Genomic DNA, 21,055 nt, shown 5'->3' on the forward strand with positions numbered 1-21,055 from the left:
CCTCTCTCTCTCGTCCCCCTCTCTCTCTCGTCCCCCTCTCCCTCTCGCCCCCCCTCTCTCTCGCCCTCTCTCTCTCACCCCCCTCTCGCTCGCACCCCCCTCTCTCTCGCTCGCACCCCCCTCTCTCTCTCTCGCCCCCCTCTCGCTCTCTCTCGCCCCCCTCTCTCTCTCTCTCGCCCCCTCTCTCTCTCGCCCCCCTCTCTCTCGCCCCCCCTCTCTCTCTCTCGCTCCCCTCTCTCTCTCTCGCCCCTCCCTCTCTCTCCAACTCTCTCGCTCCCCTCTCTTGCCCCCCTCTTTCTCGCCTTCTCTCTCGCCCCCTCTTGCACTCGCTCCCTCTTCTCTCTCTCGCACTCGCCCCCTCCTTTCTATCTCTCTCTCGCACTCGCCCCCCTCTACTGTCTCTCTCTCTCTCTCTCTCTATCCCACTCGTCCCCCTCCTCTCTTACTTTCTCTTCCACCCGCATCCTCTCCTCACCCCCCTCGCTCACATGCCCCCCCTCGCTCGCATGCCCCCCCCCCCCCTCCCTCGCTCGTACTCGCACACGCACTCGGCCCCCTCTCGCACTTCCATACTTTTATACTCTATTTCTTCAGCTATAAATGCCTACATTCCATTTGCCGTCTTTATATCCTGACGTATTTGTGTACAAGTTTTCTCCGATTCATGCACGAGGACACACCCATCCCTCTGCACCAAACACACTGAAATCTCTCTCCATTTTGATAATAAGTCACCTTTTCATTTTTCCGACCAAAATTCATAACCTCACACTCATCCACATTAAACTCCATCCGCCAAACTGCTTCCATTCTGGTTCCAGCTGCAGGAGGCTCAACAATCTACAATCTAGTGCAATAAAGCCTCAATAGTTTCACCATTTCGTTGTGTGGTCATTGACGGTACATCAATTTATTCCACTAGAATTTTAGAGATGAACGTCTTAATCAAGCCTGATCGCCTGGAGCTGAGCCCTCACTCAGCTGACGCCACTGCCACCTTCGAGCACTGGATAGCCTGCTTTGAAGGATACCTCGAAGCATCCACAGAAGCCCTCTCAGACCCACAAAAGCTCCAGATCCTCTACGCACAGGTGAGCCCACAAGTTTTCCCCCCCCCATTCGGGATGTGCCCACGTACACTGAAGCGATGGCGCTACTAAAAGGACAGTACATCAGAAGTGTGAATGAGGTGTTCGCTAAGCACATCCTGGCCACGAGACGGCAACTCCCGGGGGAGTCTCAGGACGATTTCCTGCGTGCCTTGCGGATACTTGGTAGGAACTGTGTCGCCAAAACAAGCACCCCAGGGCAACGCTGCGGAGCGCGACCTGCAACGTGTGTGGCAAGAAGGGCCACTTCGTCTCCGTTTGCCAGGCCTGATCGATCGCTGCCGTTTCCAGGCCCAGCATCGCTACACCCCCCACGTGCGATCCAGGGGCGCCGCCATCTTCGCCGCCCACTATGTGCGGCCCGTGGGCGGCGCCATCTTGGATGTCGTCCGCCATGTGCACCCCTGGGCGCTGCCATCTTCAGCGCCATCTTGGACCGCTGGTCGTTCGCGGCCCGCTGATACCTTCGCCACCATGATCAACCCAACAACTCCCAACATCTTCCGCAGCTCGCCACAATCCCCCTCGATCAGTCTCGGCCCCGCGACCGCTACGACGACTGTAAGGTTCAACGGGCATGAGACGACCTGCCTCTTCGACTCTGGGAGCATAGAGAGTTTCATCCACCCTGCTACGGTAAGGCGCTGCTCCCTCCCGGTACTCCCCGTCACCCAGAAAATCTCCCTGTCCTCCAGATCCCATTCCGTACAAAGCCAGGGGTACTGCGTTGCGAATCTCTCCGTACAGGGCGTAGAGTACAGCAACTTCAGACTCTACGTCCTTCCCCAACTCTGCCCTGCCCTGTTACTGTGTCTCGATTTTCAATGCCACCTCCAGAGCCTTACTCTGAAGTTCGGCGGACCCCTGCCCCCCCTCACCGTCTGTGGCCTCAAGACCCTTAAAGTCGATCCACCCTCACCTTTCGGAAACCTCACCCGGACTGCAAGCCCGTCGCCATGAGGAGCAGACGGTACAGTGCACAGGTCAGGACCTTCATCAGGTCCAACAGCTTCTGCGGAAAGGGATCATTGAGGCCAGTAACAGCCCCTGGAGAGCTCAAGTGGTGGTAGTTAAGACTGGGGAGAAACACCGGATGGTCATCGACTACAGTCAGACCATCAACCGGTACACGCAGCTCGATGTGTACTCCCTCCCACGCATATCTGACATGGCCAACCAGATTGCACAGTATTGAGTCTTCTCCACAGTTGACTTGAAGTCTGCCTATCACCAGCTCCCCGTCCGCCCGGAGGACCGCCAATACACTGCATTCGAAGCAGATGGCCGCCTCTATCACTTCCTTAGAGTTCCCTTCGGCGTCACCAATGGGGACTCGGTCTTCCAGCGAGAGATGGACCGAATGGTTGACCAGTATGGGCTGCGGGCCACGTTCCCGTACCTAGATAATGTCACCATCTGCGGCCACGTCCAGCAGGACTATGACGCGAATCTCCAGAAAGTCCTCCATACTGCCAAACTTTTTAACCTCACCTACAACAAGGAGAAATGCGTTTTCACACCACCTGCTTAGCCATTCTTGGCTATGTTGTGGAAAATGGAGTCCTGGGGCCCTACCCCAACCGCATGCGCCCCCTCCTGGAACTTCCCCACCCAACTGCCCCAAGGCCCTGAAACAATGCCTGGGGTTCTTCTCATATTACGCGCAGTGGGTCCCTAATTATGCGGACAAGGCCCGCCCACTCATCAAGTCCACAGTTTTTCCCCTCTCACTCACACCCTTCCTCTCTTTCACACATACACACACTTCCTTCTCTCTCTGTCTCATACATACACTGCCCCTCTCTGTCTCACACACGTACACTCCCTGTCTCTGTCTCTCACACACTGAGGCACGATCAATTGAACAAAGACTAGAGTTGGATACAACTGCGTTGGCCTGCTGATCATGGCCACAGATGGTGACGTTGTCTAGGTACGGGAAGGTGGTCTGTAAACCGTACGAACATCCGGTCCATCTCCCTTTGGAAGACCGAGACCCCGTTAGTGACACGGAAGGGAACCCTGAGGAAGTGATGGAGACGACCGTCCGCCTCTCAAGCGGTGTATGGACGGTCTGATTTACGGATGGGGAGCTGGTGGTAGGCGGATTTGACGTCTGCCGTTGAGAAGACCCGGTACTGTGCAATCTGGTTAACCATGTCCGCGTGGGACGGGCTACGCGTCGAGCTGCGTGTACCGATTGATGGTCTGCCTGTAGTCCACAACCATTCTGTGTTTCTCCCCAGTTTTAACGACTACCACTTGGGCTCTCCAGGGGCTGTTGCGGGCCTCGATCATGCCTTCCCGAAGCAGCCGCTGGACCTCGGACCTGATGAAGGTCCTGTCCTGGGTGCTGTACCGTCTGCTCCTGGTGACGACGGGTTTGCAATCCGGGGTTAGATTGGCGAAGAGGAAAGGATGATCGACCTTTAGGGTAGCGAGGCTGCACACAGTGAGGGGTGGTAGGGGCCCACCGAATTTGAGGGTTAGGCTCTGGAGGTTACACTGGAAGTCCAGGCCGAGTAGTAGGGCAGCGCAGAGGTTAGGGAGGACATACAGGCGGAAGCCGCTGAATTCTACGCCCTGGACCGTGAGTGTGACTGTGCAGAACCCCCCGGATCGCAACGGAATGGGATCCGGAGGCCAGGTCACATGGCCGTTGATTTTCACACTGGTAGATGCTGTGGCTAGGTTGTGCGGACGAGACTGGTCGGTCGTCACTGACGTCAGATGATGGGGATCCTGGGGGGCATTGGTCCTGGAATGCTGTCGGTGTCCATGTCCCGTGGGGGAGACAAGATGGCGGCGCCTGAAGATCCTGCTGGGGACAAAATGGCGGCGCCCATGGGCCGCACGTTGCGGGGGTTGGACAAGATGGCGGCGCCCATGGGCCACACGTGGACTGAGAGGGAGAAGATGGCAGCGCCCACTGGCCGCTGTGTGGCCCCGGGAAGTGAAGATGGCGGCGCCCATTGGCCGCGCGTGGTCTGGGGAGATGAAGATGGTGGCATCCGTGTGTAGGCTAGGGGGGTGGGGACGATAGCGGCGACTGCGTAGGCCTGGCACACCGCGGCGAAGTGCCCCTTTTTGCCGCAAGCCTTGCAAAGGGCAGCGCGGGCCGGGCAGCGTTGGCAAGTGTGCTTCTGCTGGCCGCAGAAGTAACATCGGGGACCCCCGGGGTGCGCGGGCTGGCTGGGTAAAGCCCACGCTGGGGCAGCCGTCCGTGGGGTTCATGAGGGGTAGGAGGGGTGGGCCGCACGGCTGGTGGGGTAGGCCTGAATGTTACATGAGGCAACCGTCATGGAGAGCGCTAGCTTCTTTGTTTCAGCTAGGTTGAGCGTGGCCCCTTCTAACAGTCTTTGGCGTTTGAGGTCCGACCCAATCCCCGATATGAACGCGTCCCGCATAAGAAGGTTGGAATGTTCGGTGGCCGTAACGGCCTGACAGTCACAGTCGCGGACAAGTGGGATTAGGGCCCGCCAGAAGTCTTCTAAGGACTCACCAGGGAGTTGAGAGCGAGTAGCGAGTACGTGCCTGGCGAAGAGCGTGTTCGTTTTCTGTGCGTAGTTTTCTTTGAGAAGCGCCATGGCGTCGGTGGAGTTCGGGGCGTCCTGGATCCGCGGAAACATGTTGGAGCTCAACCTCGAGTACAGGATCTGTATCTTGAGAGCCTCCGGAACAGGGGTGGTCGCTGAGTTGATGTACGCCTCGAAGCAAGCTAGCCAGTAATTAAAGTCCTTTTTGGCGTCGCTTGATTGAGGATCCAGCTGCAGGCGATCTGGTTTGATTCGGAGTCCATCTTTTAGAAAGACTTAGAGCAATAAATTGAGGCACGATCAATTGAACAAGGACTAGAATTGGATACGACTGAAGCTTTATTGCTCTAAGATGTGTGGCCTCCCACAGCAGCTGGCGAAATGGCTGCTGAATGGTGGACACGCATATTTATACTCTGCCTACTGGGTGGAGCCAGCAGGCAGGGACTACCGGCGAACCTGTAGTACAGGTCCTACCTTACATCGCCTAATACAGGTGCAACAGTGGTTTACCACACACATATACACTCCTCTCTGTCTCACACACGTACACTCCCCCTCTCTGTCTCACACACATACACTCCCCCTCTCTGCCTCACACACACACTCCCCCTCTCTGTCTCACACACGTACCCTCCCCCTCTCTGTCTCACACACGTACACTCCCCCTCTCTGTCTCACACACGTACACTCCCCCTCTCTGTCTCACACACGTACCCTCCCCCTCTGTCTCACACACGTACCCTCCCCCTCTCTGTCTCACACACGTACCCTCCCCCTCTCTGTCTCACACACGTACACTCCCCCTCTCTGTCTCACACACGTACACTCCCCCTCTCTGTCTCACACACGTACACTCCCCCTCTCTGTCTCACACACGTACCCTCCCCCTCTCTGTCTCACACACGTACACTCCCCCTCTCTGTCTCACACACGTACCCTCCCCCTCTCTGTCTCACACACATACACTCCCCCTCTCTGTCTCACACACGTACACTCCCCCTCTCTGTCTCACACACATACACTCCCCCTCTCTGTCTCACACACGCATACTCCCCCTCTCTGTCTCACACACATACAATCCCCTCCCTGTCTCACTCACATGTACACTCCCCCTCCCTGTCTCACACACATGTACACTCCCCCTCTCTGTCTCACACACGTACACTCCCCCTCTCTGTCTCACACATACACTCCCCCTCTCGGTCTCACATGTACACTCCCCCTCTCTGTCTCACACATACACTCCCCCTCTCGGTCTCACATGTACACCCCCCCTCTCTGTCTCACACGTACACTCCCCCTCTCTGTCTCACACACGTACACTCCCCCTCTCTGTCTCACACGTACACTCCCCCTCTCTGTCTCTCACACGTACACTCCCCCTCTCTGTCTCACACACGTACACCCCCCCTCTCTGTCTCACACACATACATCCCCCCCTCTCTGTCTCACACACGTACACCCCCCCTCTCTGTCTCACACACGCATACTCCCCCTCTCTGTCTCACACACATACAATCCCCCTCCCTGTCTCACACACATGTACACTCCCCCTCTCTGTCTCACACATACACTCCCCCTCTCGGTCTCACACATACACTCCCCCTCTCGGTCTCACATGTACACCCCCCCTCTCTGTCTCACACGTACACTCCCCCTCTCTGTCTCACACACGTACACTCCCCCTCTCTGTCTCACACACGTACACCCCCCCTCTCTGTCTCACACACATACACCCCCCCCTCTCTGTCTCACACACGCATACTCCCCCTCTCTGTCTCACACACATACAATCCCCCTCCCTGTCTCACACACATGTACACTCCCCCTCTCTGTCTCACACATACACTCCCCCTCTCGGTCTCACACATACACTCCCCCTCTCGGTCTCACATGTACACCCCCCCTCTCTGTCTCACACGTACACTCCCCCTCTCTGTCTCACACACACACACTCTCCCCTCTCTGTCTCACACACATACACTCCTCTTCTGTCTCACACATACACTCCCCCTCTCTGTCTCACACACGTACACTCCCCCTCTCTGTCTCACACACATACACTCCCCCTCTCTGTCTCACACACATACACTCCCCCTCTCTGTCTCACACACATACACTCTCCCCTCTCTGTCTCACACACATACACTCCCCCTCTCTGTCTCACACGTACACCCCCTCTCTGTCTCACACATACACTCCCCCTCTCTGTCTCACACACGCACACTCCCCCGCTCTGTCTCACACATACACTCCCCCTCTCTGTCTCACACACATACACTCCCCCTCTCTGTCTCACACATACACTCCCCCTCTCTGCCTCACACATACACTCCCCCTCTCGGTCTCACACACGTACCCTCCCCCTCTCTGTCTCACACACGTACACTCCCCCTCTCTGTCTCACACACGTACCCTCCCCCTCTCTGTCTCACACACGTACACTCCCCCTCTCTGTCTCACACACGTACACTCCCCCTCTCTGTCTCACACACGTACCCTCCCCCTCTCTGTCTCACACACGTACACTCCCCCTCTCTGTCTCACACACGTACACTCCCCCTCCCTGTCTCTCACATGCACTCCCCCTCTCTGTCTCACACACATACACTCCCCCTCTCTGTCTCACACATATACACTCCCCCTCTCTCTCTCACACATACACTCCCCCTCTCTGTCTCACACATACACTCCCCCTCTCTGTCTCACACATACACTCCCCCTCTCTGTCTCACACATACACTCCCCCTCTCTGTCTCACACACATACACTCCCCCTCTCTGTCTCACGCACATACACTCCCCCTCTCTGTCTCACACACGTACACTCTCCCTCTCTGTCTCACACACGTACACTCCCCCTCTCTGTCTCACACATACACTCCCCCTCTCTGTCTCACACACATACACTCCCCATCTCTGTCTCACACATAGACACTCCCCCTCTCTCTCTCACACATACACTCCCCCTCTCTGTCTCACACATACACTCCCCCTCTCTATCTCACACATACACTCCCCCTCTCTGTCTCACACACATACACTCCCCCTCTCCGTCTCACACACATACACTCCCCCTCTCTGTCTCACACATACACTCCCCCTCTCTGTCTCACACACGTACACTCCTCTTCTGTCTCACACACGTACACTCCCCATCTCTGTCTCACACATAGACACTCCCCCTCTCTCTCTCACACATACACTCCCCCTCTCTGTCTCACACATACACTCCCCCTCTCTATCTCACACATACACTCCCCCTCTCTGTCTCACACACATACACTCCCCCTCTCCGTCTCACACACATACACTCCCCCTCTCTGTCTCACACATACACTCCCCCTCTCTGTCTCACACACGTACACTCCTCTTCTGTCTCACACACGTACACTCCCCCTCTCTGTCTCACACATACACTCCCCCTCTCTGTCTCACACACGTACACTCCCCCTCTCTGTCTCACACACGTACACTCCCCCTCTCTGTCTCACACATACACTCCCCCTCTCTGTCTCTCACACACGTACACTCCTCTTCTGTCTCACATACGTACACTCCCCCTCTCTGTCTCTCACACGCATACACTCCCCCTCTCTGTCTCACACACACACACTCGATCATACGGCAATCTCCAGCCACAACTCCTGACCAGGGGTTCCACAACATCTTTGCCCGCTGCTTCTCAAACTTGTCGCAGATCATGGGTACCACCAGGCCCCGCTACCCGGTTCACTGCTTCCCACAGGTCACTCTTGCAGACTCACTGCTTCCCCTGGGCCCCGCTCCGTGGCTCAGTTTGCCTGGCCCTGCCTCCTGGCAGAGTTTTCCCAGGCCCCAACCCCCATGCTTGGTTTATCCGATCACAGATTTTCTCTCCCACGTTTGCTGCTGATGGCAGTGTTGAGCCTCACAATAACAAACAGGTGAGCCAAGCAGCCTGTTATTGGTGGAACCTCCCCTTGCACGATCTTCCATTACAACTTACGTTTGTGACAGGCATTTTCAAACCCGGCTCTGGGGCTTGCACAGAGGAGCTTTGCGGGCCGGATGCGGCCCATGGGCTGTACTTTGGGCAGGCCTGGTTTAAAGTGTGACCTTTCACAAATTGCAGTGGCGGAACATACTCTACACCGAGATTGTAAGAAATCTTCCAACACCAGGTTAAAGCCCAACAGGTTTTTTTGGAATCAATAGCTTTCGGAGCGCAGCTCCTTCATCGGGTGATGAAGGAGCTACGCTCTTTCTTACTGTGACCACCCCAGTCCAACGCCGGCATCTCCACATCATGGCTACACGGAGATTGATAACATTATAACAAGAGTCAATTCGCAACGAGATCCCGTTCTAATTGTCACAATTCACTGGGACTTCTCCTCAGCTACAAAACGTTCAAATTCAATTCCCCCCGGAGTTATCTCTAACCGTGTAATGTTAGAAGGTAGGATGCACTGAGATGGCATTTTAATCATGTAATTTATGACACAAAATTAGGGATTGGATCATGTATTAGCATGAATTGAGGACTGGTCAGTGGACAGAAAACAAAGTCGGAACAAACAGAACATTTGGCAAGATGTAACTAGGGCGCTATTGTAAGGATCCATACTTGGGTCTCAGCTATTTGCAAAAATGTATTCATGATTTTGATGAACAATCCAAGTTTCCTGATGGTAGAAAATCAGATGGGAAAGTTAGCAGTGAGGAGGATATGAAAAAGGTGAATGAATGAGCAAACACATGGCAGATGGAATACCAAGCGATGATGTGTCAACTTATCCCCTTTAATAGGAAGAATACTAAATTTCTTAAAACTCGCGACTGTGAATGTCAGTCTTCAGAGGAACCTGGGTGTCTGTAAGTAAATCACAAAGTTAACATGCACCTACAGCAAGCGATTAGTAAACCAAATGATAGGTTTATTGCAATGGGATTATACTGGGCATTGGTAAGATCACAGCTGGAATACTGTGTACCGTTTTGGTGCTCCAGTTAACTGGACTGACTCTTGGGATGCATTATGAAGAGAGATTGAGCACACCAGGTCTATATTTCCTTGAGTTTAGAAGGACGAAAAGTGATCACATTGTCAAGCTATAAGAATTTTGTATGTTTCAGGGCAGATGCTGGAAGGATGTTTCTCCTGGCTGGCATGTCTACAATACAGGATCATTGGCATTTAGGACTGAGATAAGAGGTTTGTGAACTCAAGGGCTGTGGATCTTTGGAACTTTTTAACCACAAAAGCATTGTAGATGCTCATTTGATAAGTGTATTGAAGTCAGAGATCGATGGATATTTGGGCACTAAGGGAATTAAGGAATATGGGGACAGTGTGGGAAGGTCAAGTTGAGGTAATAATAATAAACACTTATTGTCACAAATAGGCTTTAATGCAGTTACTGTGAAAAGCCCCTAGTCGCCACATTCTGACGCCTGTTCGGGGAGGCCGGTACGGGAATTGGACCCCGCGCTACTGGCCTTGTTCTGCATTGCAGCTATTTAGCCCAGTGTGCTAAACCAGCCCCTAGGTAGAAGTTGAACCGTGATCTTATTGAATTATGAAGCAGGCTCAAAGGTCCAATTGGCCTCTTCTTGATCCTAATTCTTATGTTTTTAAGATCTTGATTCACACTGAAAACTCTCTCAACTATAATGCTAAAATTTGATTCACAGAGATCGTTGTAATATTAGAACTTGCAAGTATACAGTTGCGGGGGTGGGGGTGGAGGGGGGCCGGGGGGGGGGGGGGGGGGGGGGTGAGAAAGAGAGAGCGGGTCCAGAGTATAAAGTAGTGGAGAAAAAAAGAGGCAGAGAGAGAGAGAGCAAAAATCCAAAAGTTTAAAGTGATGGGAGAGAGAGAGCCCGAACATGTAAAGTGAGAGAGAGGGAGGAAGTACAAGTGTTGAAAAATGTGGTCCCAGTCTGTTAACAGAACAGTAGTAACATTGTAAATTGGCTACAATATATGAGGAAGAGTGGTGGGATAAGTTACAGGGAAATATTTAATTTGATCTACCTAGAACTTAAATTAGATCAAGTAAGTTGTTTAAAAATAACTCAAAATAATTGATTAAAGACATAAACTTCAAATAAAACAAGGTTAAATAGGATTGGCAGAGCAGATGGTCTGCTATAATCACAGCATGTAGGGAGTCTGTGGAGATCATTATGATACTGGTCACCTCTAACTGCAGTGATTCAGACAATCAGCTTCGAGCTGTTGAGCGCTGGTGTCTAAGGTGCCAGAATTACAGTGTGTCAGGGAGGGGGTGGGACAGTTACCTGGACACTTTGATCTAGGAGGCAGTGACTATCCTTTGGTTAGGAATTGATACAGGTCTCGCTAGTGGTCAGGGACAGGAGGATGTGACTGCAGGTCAGCAAGTAAGGGGATTCCAAAAATGGTGCTGATGAAGCCTCTTCCTTTTCCCTTATTCAAACAAGGTTCTTGCTGCTAGTATGGCTGAGCAGCAGAGCAGTCCAGGGAGCCATTTAAATGGCTGGGGTGAAGGAAGCACATTCAGACCAACATCTTCTCATGAAGGGAGGGAAAAGGAAAGTGGCTGTGATAGGGCGTGGGATATTCAGGAAGATATTTATACAGTGCATTTTGAGGTTGTAAGCAATACATCATAGAATCCCAACACTGAAGGAGGCCATTCGGTCCATCAGGTCTACACCGACCCTTTGAATGAGCACTCTGCCCATTGATGAGTGTCCCTGTAATCTCATAACATAACCTGCACATCCCTGGACATTAAGGGGTAATTTAGCATGGCAGATCCACCTAACCCACACATCTTTGGACTGTGGGGGCAGCACGGTGGCGCAGTGGTAACACTGCAGCCTCACGGCGCTGAGGTCCCAGGTTTGATCCCGGCTCTGGGTCACTGTCCGTGTGGAGTTTACACATTCTCCCCGTGTTTGTGTGTGTTTCGCCCCCACAACCCAAAGATGTGCAGGGTAGGTGGATTGGCCATGCTAAACTGCCCCTTATTTGGAAAAATGAATTGGGTGCTCTAAATTTAAAAAAAAAAATCTTTGGACTGTGGGAGGAAACCCACGCAGGCACACTGGGAGAACGTACAAACTCCACAAAATCACCTGATGCCAGAATTGAACCCGGGTCCCTGGTGCTGTAAGGCAGCAGTGCTAACCACTGTGCTACCGTGCTGCCCTGTTTCTTTGTTGGGTGAGTGGGTGACTTGTTTAAGAGTGTGGGACATTACATTTTACTCATGGTAACTTATGTGTCGCCTGTGTGGGGACTTTTTGCGATTTAGAGAGAACACTGCTGTAATTAATAGAGTAGATAAAGGAGAGCCAGTGGATGTGGTGTCCTTGGATTTTCAACAAAAAAAAATCTGAAAAGGTGCCACACGAGGTTATTACCCAAAATCCAGGCTCATAGCATTGGGGGAAATCCATTGTCATGGAATGAGGATTGGCTAATGAATGTAAAATAGAGTTGGTACTTTTTGGGATGTCGGTGTAACTCATGAGTGCTGCAAAGGATCAGATCTTGGCTCTCAATTATTTCAAATCTATTTCAATAACTTAAATAAATATACCAAGTGCAATGCATCCTAGTTTTTTTTTAATTTAGAGTACCCAATTATTTGTTTCCAATTAAGGTGCAATTTAGCATGGCCAATCCACCTAGCCTGCACATCCTTGGGTTGTGCAAACACGGGGAGAATGTGGAAACTCCACACGTACAGGGACCTGCGGCTGGGATCAAATGTGGATCCTCAGCACCGTGAGGCAGCAGTGCTAACCACTAGGCCACCGTACCACCCTTCAAAACATCCAAGTTGGTTGAAGTTAGTTGGGAAGGTAAGCTGTGAGGAGGATGCAAAGTGGTAACAAAGAGAGACAGACAGGTTGAGTGAATGGGCAAGAATATGGCAGATGTTGTACCATGTGGTAAAGTGCGAAGTTATCCACTTTGGTAGGAAAAATAAAAAGTAATATTTTTGAAATGCCAAGACCAGGAAATTTTGTATTCCGAGAAATATGGATGCTCTTGTATTAGGTATAGCAAGCAATAAGGAATGCAAATGTTACGTTAGCAAAGGAGTTGAGTATGAAGCCTTACTATAATTATACAGGGCTATGGTGAGGCCATATGTGTGGAGCATTATGTTTAGATTTTGATTCCTATACCTAAGGAAAGATATATTTTCCCAAGAGGGAGTGAAATAAAGATTCCCTATAGTAATTCCTGGGTCGAGAGAGTTCTCCTATGAGACAAGATTGAATAGAATAGGCCTATGTTCCTTACCGTTTAAAAGAATGAGAGGTGACCCCAGAGAAGCATCTTACAGGATTTGACAGGGCGGATGTTGAGAGGCTGTTTCCGCTGGCTGAGGAATCGAGAACATTTCGTCACAAAATAAAGGGTTGGACAATTAGAACTGACCTGCGGAGAAATTCCCTGACTCAAAGGGTTATGAACCTTTAGATATATTTACCTCACGAGAGTTATGAATGCTCAGTCATTGAAAATAGTCGGAGATCGAGGAGGGGCTGTGGGCAGATGCCCTAAGCAGGGTAAACTCGTCGTCCTCATGTGCCAGGCTAAGCCTGATTCAGTTTAAGGTATTACACAGGGCGCATATGACTGGAGCATGGCTCAGTAAATTTTTTGGGGTGGAGGATAGGTGTGCGAGGTGCTCGAGAAGCCCAGCGAATCACACCCATATGTTTTGGTCATGCCTGGCACTACAGGGGTTTTGGATGGGGGTGACAAAGGTGCTTTCAAAAGTAGTGGGGGTCCGGGTCGAACCAAGCTGGGGGTTGGCTATATTTGGGGTTGCACAAGAGCCGGGAGTGCAGGAGGCGAGAGAGGCCGATGTTTTGGCCTTTGCGTCCCTAGTAGCCCGGCGCAGGATATTGTTAATGTGGAAAGAAGCCAAGCCCCCGGGGGTGGAGACCTGGATAAATGACATGGCAGGGTTTATAAAGCTAGAGCGGATTAAGTTTGTTCTAAGGGGGTCGGCTCAAGGGTTCACCAGGCGGTGGCAACCGTTCGTCGAATACCTCGCAGAAAGATAGATGGAATGGAAAAAAGGCAGCAGCAGCCCAGGATCGGGGGTGGGGGAGGGGGGGGGGAGAGGAGGAACCAGAAGGACTCTCAGGGTTGTTAATATATACTGTATAATTTGTATAGGTCGTTGCTACAGATAATTATATATTGGACTGTTAAATTATATTTTTGGAGAGTGTTACTTGTGATAAGGCAGTTGCCAATTAGGGTTAGTTTTCATTTTTGTTATTTATTATTTATAAAATAGGTCATTGTTATTTGTGTTACAATATTGTGTAAAGGATGCACAATGTACTGTGTTGGTTGACCAAAAATTTTCAATAAAATATTTATAAAAAAAAAAAAAGAAAATAGTCAAGACATCGATCAAGATTTTTTGGATATTGAGGGAACAAAGGTATGTGGGTCTAGTGCACAAAGGTTGAGATGAGGCATATCAGCCAAGATTGTATTGAATCGCAGAGCAAGCTCAAAGGATTAAATGATTTATTCCAGCCCCTATTTCTCATTTTCTTAGTCATGTCCCATCCAGAAGACGGGAAGGAAAATACTTATCTACATCAAACCTGGCTACTTTATAAAATTTTTATTTTATTTTTAACATGAACAAAGGCTTTAGGCTGACATGGTGGACTAGCCATGACTCATACCAGATCACTTCTCGCCTTCAGAGGTGCCAATGGCCCCAGTGCCTGCACAAAATCAAATTCCAAAGAAATGCCCCAACACCGTTTACATTTCTAACACAAAGCTGGCCAATGATGATGGTATACCGGCAAGGACAAAAGGGACCCTGACTCCTCTATTAAATATCTCAAGATTCCAGACCCAGACAAATATATCCTTTGACTTAAAGCCCAGAAGAGAATGTGGAAAAGCCCAGAAGAGAATGTGGAAGGTATGTCACATGACCCCATCCAAGCTACTTGAACCTGCAATAATGCCATGTGGAACTGACCCAGGTGGTCTATCATTTTACCACCTAACGGGTACCAGCAAAACACAGCTCAGTGCAGGTTAATTGCCTGGCCCTCACCTACACTGTACACTGTTGAAGCACTGGCACTGCTGTATCAGTGTCTCCAAAACCAATTTATCTTTGTGTGCCTCCTTCCAATGGGGAAAGCACTTGCTTCTGGAAAGATGGATCAGCCGGCTACCCTCTGGATGCACCATTGGATTTCTGATTCTGGGCTCTGGACTCATGTGAAACTTTAACACTTATTTTATCTTGATCTTTCCCTGTACCCCTTTCTTTTCCTTTTTCCTCTTATTTTGTATGAGTGTAAATAGGTTGGACATTGTGACACCCTTTACCATATTTATGTCTAGAAAATAACCCAACCTCCATATTTTACCTTCTCTCCAGTTTGCCGTTTGGTTTTTAAGAGGATTGGACCACTCCAAACTGAAGGGTTAAGAAATCAAAAATCAAATACCACCCATCCAGAAACAGAAAGCTGAACAAGGAGAAATAAGGGCTGTCTTAAATTAATCTCCCTCCTGGACAGCATTGGAGTGCTGCTTTGGGCTGCAGTAGAGTGCTCAGGTTGGAGCTTGATGACTGAGGGAGTTTGGTGAGAAGAGAGCGAGATGCTCTTCCTTTTCTGCCTTTCCTCAGAAAGCTGAGCGGCAGCCTTACTAAGTAGGACCTGGAAGCTGATTGGGATACAAAAGCACGAGGAGAGTGGCGGAGACACAGGGTAAAAGAGCACGAGTTGAATTAAAACAGCGGGGAATGGGAGAGCGGTTTCAAAATGACCTCACCGGAAAGCGGCAAGCTGACTGGCTGGTAAGGAATCTACATTTGAGGACTAATATTAAATAGCAGTAAATTTAAAATCGTACTATAAATAACTAAATTAGAGATGGCAGTGCAGGTTGTAACTGCGGTATGTGGGAGCTGATGACCCTGTTGCGAGCCACAGTGACCACATCTAGAAAGTGTTTGCAGCTCAAGGAACTTCAGCTCAAAGTTGATGAGCTGGAGTCTGAGCTTCGGACACTGCAGAATATCAGAGAGGGGAAGATTTGTGTTGTCACTGTTTCTGGTAGTCATACCCTGTAGGTTAAGTTCTTCTAACTTAGGCAGTGGTGAGGGACAGGAGTGTGTGATTGCGAGTGAGGCAGGTAGAGGGATCCTGAATTTAGCATTGGAGGAGGCTTAGCTCTTGACCTTGCCCAACAGGTACGAGATACTTGCTCCCTGTGTGGACGAGGGGAAAAAAACAATGGAGTATGGGAAAACTGACCACTGCACCATGGTACAGGAGGACATTCAAGTGGGGGGAAACAAAAGACAAGTGGTAGAGGATTTTGTTATCGGGGTATAGTGTAGCCACCTGCGATGGCCACTTCCAACTAGGTACAGAGAAACTCGCAAAGTCTGGCGGGTAAAATGGACAAGCCAAGACTCAAGCAGGCTCAGAGCCTGAAATGCATATTTGTCAGCAAAAAGTCCAGACAGTATCGAAACTCCATCCAATTAGCATTTTAATGGGGCCGATTAGCATTTGATGCCCGTCTTCACCAAAACAAAGGACTGGTACTCAAGCAACCAGGATAGTCCCAGACATTTCGGCGCCACTCCCTGTTCAAGGGAAACGCAAACAACGGGGTCAGTGACTGCTTGGGACACACCCAGCCATCCAGATCCCCGCCAAGTTATGGGCTAAGGAATCGAACAGAGTGATCAGGGATCACCCAATTAGTAAGGCCCAAATCGAAGGACCGCCCAAAAGAGCACGAAAACCCCTCGAGTATAAGAAGAAGAGTTTGCCATATGTTCGCTCTCTCTTGGCCTTGGTACCCCGGTCACGGCCATCGCCAATCGCTGCAACACTAGAAGCGAGTCCAAGTTCAACGCCCGCTACCAGACGGATGAGCCCAGCTGAGCAGCAGTTACTCCTTTGAACCCGATAGATCCAGAATTGAACAGCGGCCACTGTTTTCTGACCTAAGCCGGGTGCCCGAAGTTAAGTACAGGTTGTCTTAGTTGATAGGTATAGTTAACTAGTAGTGTTTATGTTGCATGACTAATTGTGTGTAAATAAAGTCCCCTTGACCTTGAACTAACTAACTGGTATTTGGCTCTTTGATCGATAGCCGGTTGAAACTTGTGGTGGTATCATTCGATACCTGGCGACTCTAAGCATTCAGACATAGATAACATAGAAAGAAGGCAAATTCACTGATTGCCATAATTGGAACAGAGCCCAGAAAAGACAGAGTAGAAAAGAAAGGCAACAATAGAGAGAATCCTTTGTAATCATGGTCGAGAGTAACACATAGTGTGTTGCCTACCTGGTGCCAGGGTGAGGACATCTCGAACCAGCTTGAAAGGATTTTGGAGAGGGAGAGGGCAAGTTCATGTTGGGACCAACAACATAGGCAAGTGTGGACAAGAGGTCCTGTCTGGAGATCAGGAATTAGGAACAAAATTAAAGAACAGGATCTCAAGGTCTTTGATCTCTAGATTATTACCTGAGCCACATACAAATTGGCATAGAGATAAGAAAACCAGGAAAGTAAATACTTGACTAAAGGAGTGGTGTGGGAAAGAAGGGTCCCATTTTGTGAGGCACTTCCATCAGTATTGGGACAGAAAGGAGCGATACCGTTGGGACGGTCGCCACATGATCCGGTGGTCCGGGACCAGTGTCCTAGCAGAAAGGATAAATGGGATGGTCACAAGGACTTTAAACTAGTAAATGCGGGGGGGCGGAAGAGTCAATACAGGACTGAGTAAATAAACAGTCAGGAACCCTTCGGGTACAGCAGGTAATGGCAAAATTGTAGATATATTGATTAAACCAGAAGAGAGAAATAATAAATGGGTGAATAAAGCATCAGTGCTGAGAGACAGGTTAGAGTGTATGGCCACATGAGAGTTCTATATATAAATGCACGTAGTGTAGGGAATAAATTAAATGAGCTGCTGGTACAAAATTAAATTGGAGATTATGATATAGTAGCCATTACGGCGACATGGCTGTGGGACTGGGAACTCAATGTACCAGGTTATAAGGTTTACAGGAAGAATCGTGAAAATGGGGGAGTGGGGGGGGGGGGGGGGGGGGGGGGCGTGCGGGGGGAGTAACCTTACTGATTAGAAATGGAAGCAATTATTTGGTGAGAGAGGAAATGATGAAGGGAAAGTGGAGACCTTCTGGGTGGATCTCAGGAACAGTAAAGGATCTAAAACTGTAATAAAAGTTGTGTATAGGTCCCCTGGTAGCAACTTAGAAATGCAGAAATTAGGCAAGTGTGTCGCAAAGACAAAGTAGTATTAATGGGGGATTTTAACTTTAACATAGATTGGGAGAGGCAGTCAAGCAGCTGTCAGAAAGGTAGTGAATTTCTGGATTGTGTCGGGAATCATTTCCTACATCAATATGTCCTGGATACAACAAGGGGAAAAGCAATATTGGATTTAGTAATGAGTAATACGCCTGATTTAATTTGTAACCCAATTGTGCATGAACATTTATCAAATAATGGTCATAACATAATCAAGTCCAATGTAATGTTTGAAAGTGAAAAGCATAAATAAGTTACGAGAATTTCAGATTTAGGTAGGACCGACTTTAATGAGATAATAATTTAATAATCTTTTTGACACAAGTATGCTTACATTAACACGGCAATGAAGTTACTGTGAAATGCCCCTAGTCACCACATTCTGGCACCTGTTCGGGTACACAGAGGAAGAATTCAGCATGTCCAAATTACCTAACGCCTAACAGCACGTCTTTCGGGACTTGTGGGAGGAAACCGGAGCATCCAGAGGAAACCCACGCAGACACGAGGAGAACGTGCAGACTCCGCACAGACAGTGACCCAAGCCGGGAATCGAACCTGGGACCCTTGCGCTGTGAAGCAACAATGCTAACCACTGTGCTACCGTGCAGCCCAGGAGATGAGACTGTCCACTGTAAACTGGGAAAACCTGCTGACCGGTAAAGCATTGAACAACAGTGGAAGATGTTTAAAGAAACATTTAACGCAATATAGAACCAGTTTATACCCCTGAGAGGGAAAGGCTCTACTTCACAGAAAAAAACAGCCATGGACAACTAGAGATAAGGGACAGCATAAAACTAAAAGAAAGGGCTTACAAAAATTTAAAAAACAGCACAGATTCTACTGAATGGGAAAGATACAAAGACCAGTAATGGGCCACAAAGCAGCTTATTAGAGCTACTAAAGGGACATCAAAATCAACAAGAAGTTATAAATCAAAAATAAATAGTTACGTAAAGGTAATGTGGGTGGTCAGGAGCAATATTGGCCAGCTAAAGACTGTAAGTGGGATACTGTCAATGACTATGGGGAAATGGCAGACATGAATAATTCCTTTGCCCCCGTATTTGCAGTAGGAAAGGAGGATGGCTTTTCAGAGGGCATTAATAGTGGATCAAGGACAGGGACTAAATAAAATGAACATAGATAAACATCAAGAATGAGGAAATTAATAGAACAAAGGCTGACAAATCCAGAGGACCTGATGGTTTCCACTTGAGTGTGTTAAAGTAAATAGGGGAGCACATTATAGATGCCCTATGGGAATGGGCAAAACTGTGGCAGATGGATTTCAATGTAAGCAAGTGTGAGGTGATCCATTTAGGACCAAAAAAGGACAGATCAGGGTCCTTTCCAGATGGTACGGAACTAAATTCAGTGGATGTCCAAAGAGAGCTGGGGGTTCAGATGCAGAGACCTTTAAAATGACGCGAGCAAGTGCAGAACGTAATCAAGAAAGTTAATGGAATGCTAGCCTTTATATCTAGAGGCCTGGCGTACAAGGACACAGAGGTTGTAGCTGTACAAAACCCTGGTTAGACCCCACTTGGAGTACTGTGAGCAGGTCTGGGCATCACACCTTCGGAAGGATATATTGGTCTTGGAGGGAGTGCAACATAGGTTTACAAGAATGATACCAGGACTTCAGGGGTTAAGTTATGAGAGATTATACAGTCAGGCCTGTTTTCTGTGGAATTTAGAAGGTTAAGGGGTGATCTGATTGAAGTTTCAAGATATTAACAGGAAAAGACAGGGTAGATAAAGGGAAACTGTTTCCACTGGTTGGAGATTCTAGAACTACTGGGCACAATCTAGAAATGAGGGCCAAATCATTCAGGAGAGATGATAGGAAGCACCTCTACACACAAATGAGAGAGGTTTGGAAATCTCGTCCACAAATGGCGATTGATGCTAGATCAGTTGTTAATTTTAAATCTGAGACAAATACTTTTGTTAAACAAAGATTTTTTTTCAAAATTTAGAGTACCCAATTATTTTTCTCCAATTAAGGGACAATTTAGCATGGCCAATCCACCCACCCTGCACATCTTTGGGTTGTGGAGGTGAAACCCACGCAGACACTGGGAGAATGTGCAAACTCCACACAGACAGTGGCCTAGGGCCGGGATCAAACCCGGGTCCTCAGCGCTGTAGGCAGCAGTGCTAACCACTGTGCCGCCTTTTTGTTGAGCAAAGATATTAAAGGATGTGGGCCGAAGACAAGTGTATGGAGTTAGGCCACGGATCAGCCATGATCTCACTGAAAGACGGAGCAGATTCGAGGAGCTGAATGGCCCACCCCTAACAGTTGTCTCTCTCTCACCGTGTAATGTTAGAACTCAATTCGCTCTGAGATCTGTGCAATTGAGTGATGTCGGATCTCTGCTCAGGAGTGCCTGGGATTGGATATTATTGCCTCAGAGAATGATCCCCCAATTGTCCCAATCTGTCAGCAGGAAAAATAATTGTTTGAGCCTGAGTGTTAAGAGTACTGACAGCACCAAGGGACACAGCATGCCAAACGCACCTCATGTTTGACCCCAGGTAACAGGTGCGGTTTGTCCATCAGAGAGCAGACTATGGTGTTGATGATCACACGGCTGAGTGTACAGGTACAGATGCTTCTGGCTGCACTCTCAATGTCAGGTCAGCGACCTTGAGGTAAACTCAGCCCCTGAATCCACTCATGGGGACATGGCGGGACAGTTAGTCCCGCAATAGTATAGCCTATGGAAACAGTTTGAAATATTTTGCTGTTTATAAATGCAAGGCTTACACTTGTTTTGAAATGTTGGCACAGCTTGTGGCGTAGGCAGTCCTTGGCCACGCTTTGCAGCTGCTATTACTCAGTCGTGATCAAGAGAAGCTCAATGCATGTGACAAACACACTGGATATTTTATCAGATTTATAAACCCCCAAAATGGATGCTTTATTTCTACAGAAATAGATCTGATCCCCCACAAGAGAGCTCGGAAGTCAGTGCTTTATTCTCACTGGAATTCATATTCCTCTGCCCCCAGCACTTTCTGCTCACTCACCTGAGACCCGCTTGG

The 21,055-nt window shown here is 49.3% G+C and overlaps 1 protein-coding gene across 1 annotated transcript in view; it reads right to left on the bottom strand.

The window, feature by feature from the left end:
• Positions 1-21,055, bottom strand: part of LOC140395462 (glutamate receptor ionotropic, NMDA 2C-like) — a 149,186-nt gene that overhangs the window by 7,955 nt on the left and 120,176 nt on the right. The window lies entirely within an intron of this gene.

The sequence above is a fragment of the Scyliorhinus torazame genome, chromosome 18 (genome assembly GCF_047496885.1).
Source record: "Scyliorhinus torazame isolate Kashiwa2021f chromosome 18, sScyTor2.1, whole genome shotgun sequence".
Classification (NCBI taxonomy): domain Eukaryota; kingdom Metazoa; phylum Chordata; class Chondrichthyes; order Carcharhiniformes; family Scyliorhinidae; genus Scyliorhinus; species Scyliorhinus torazame.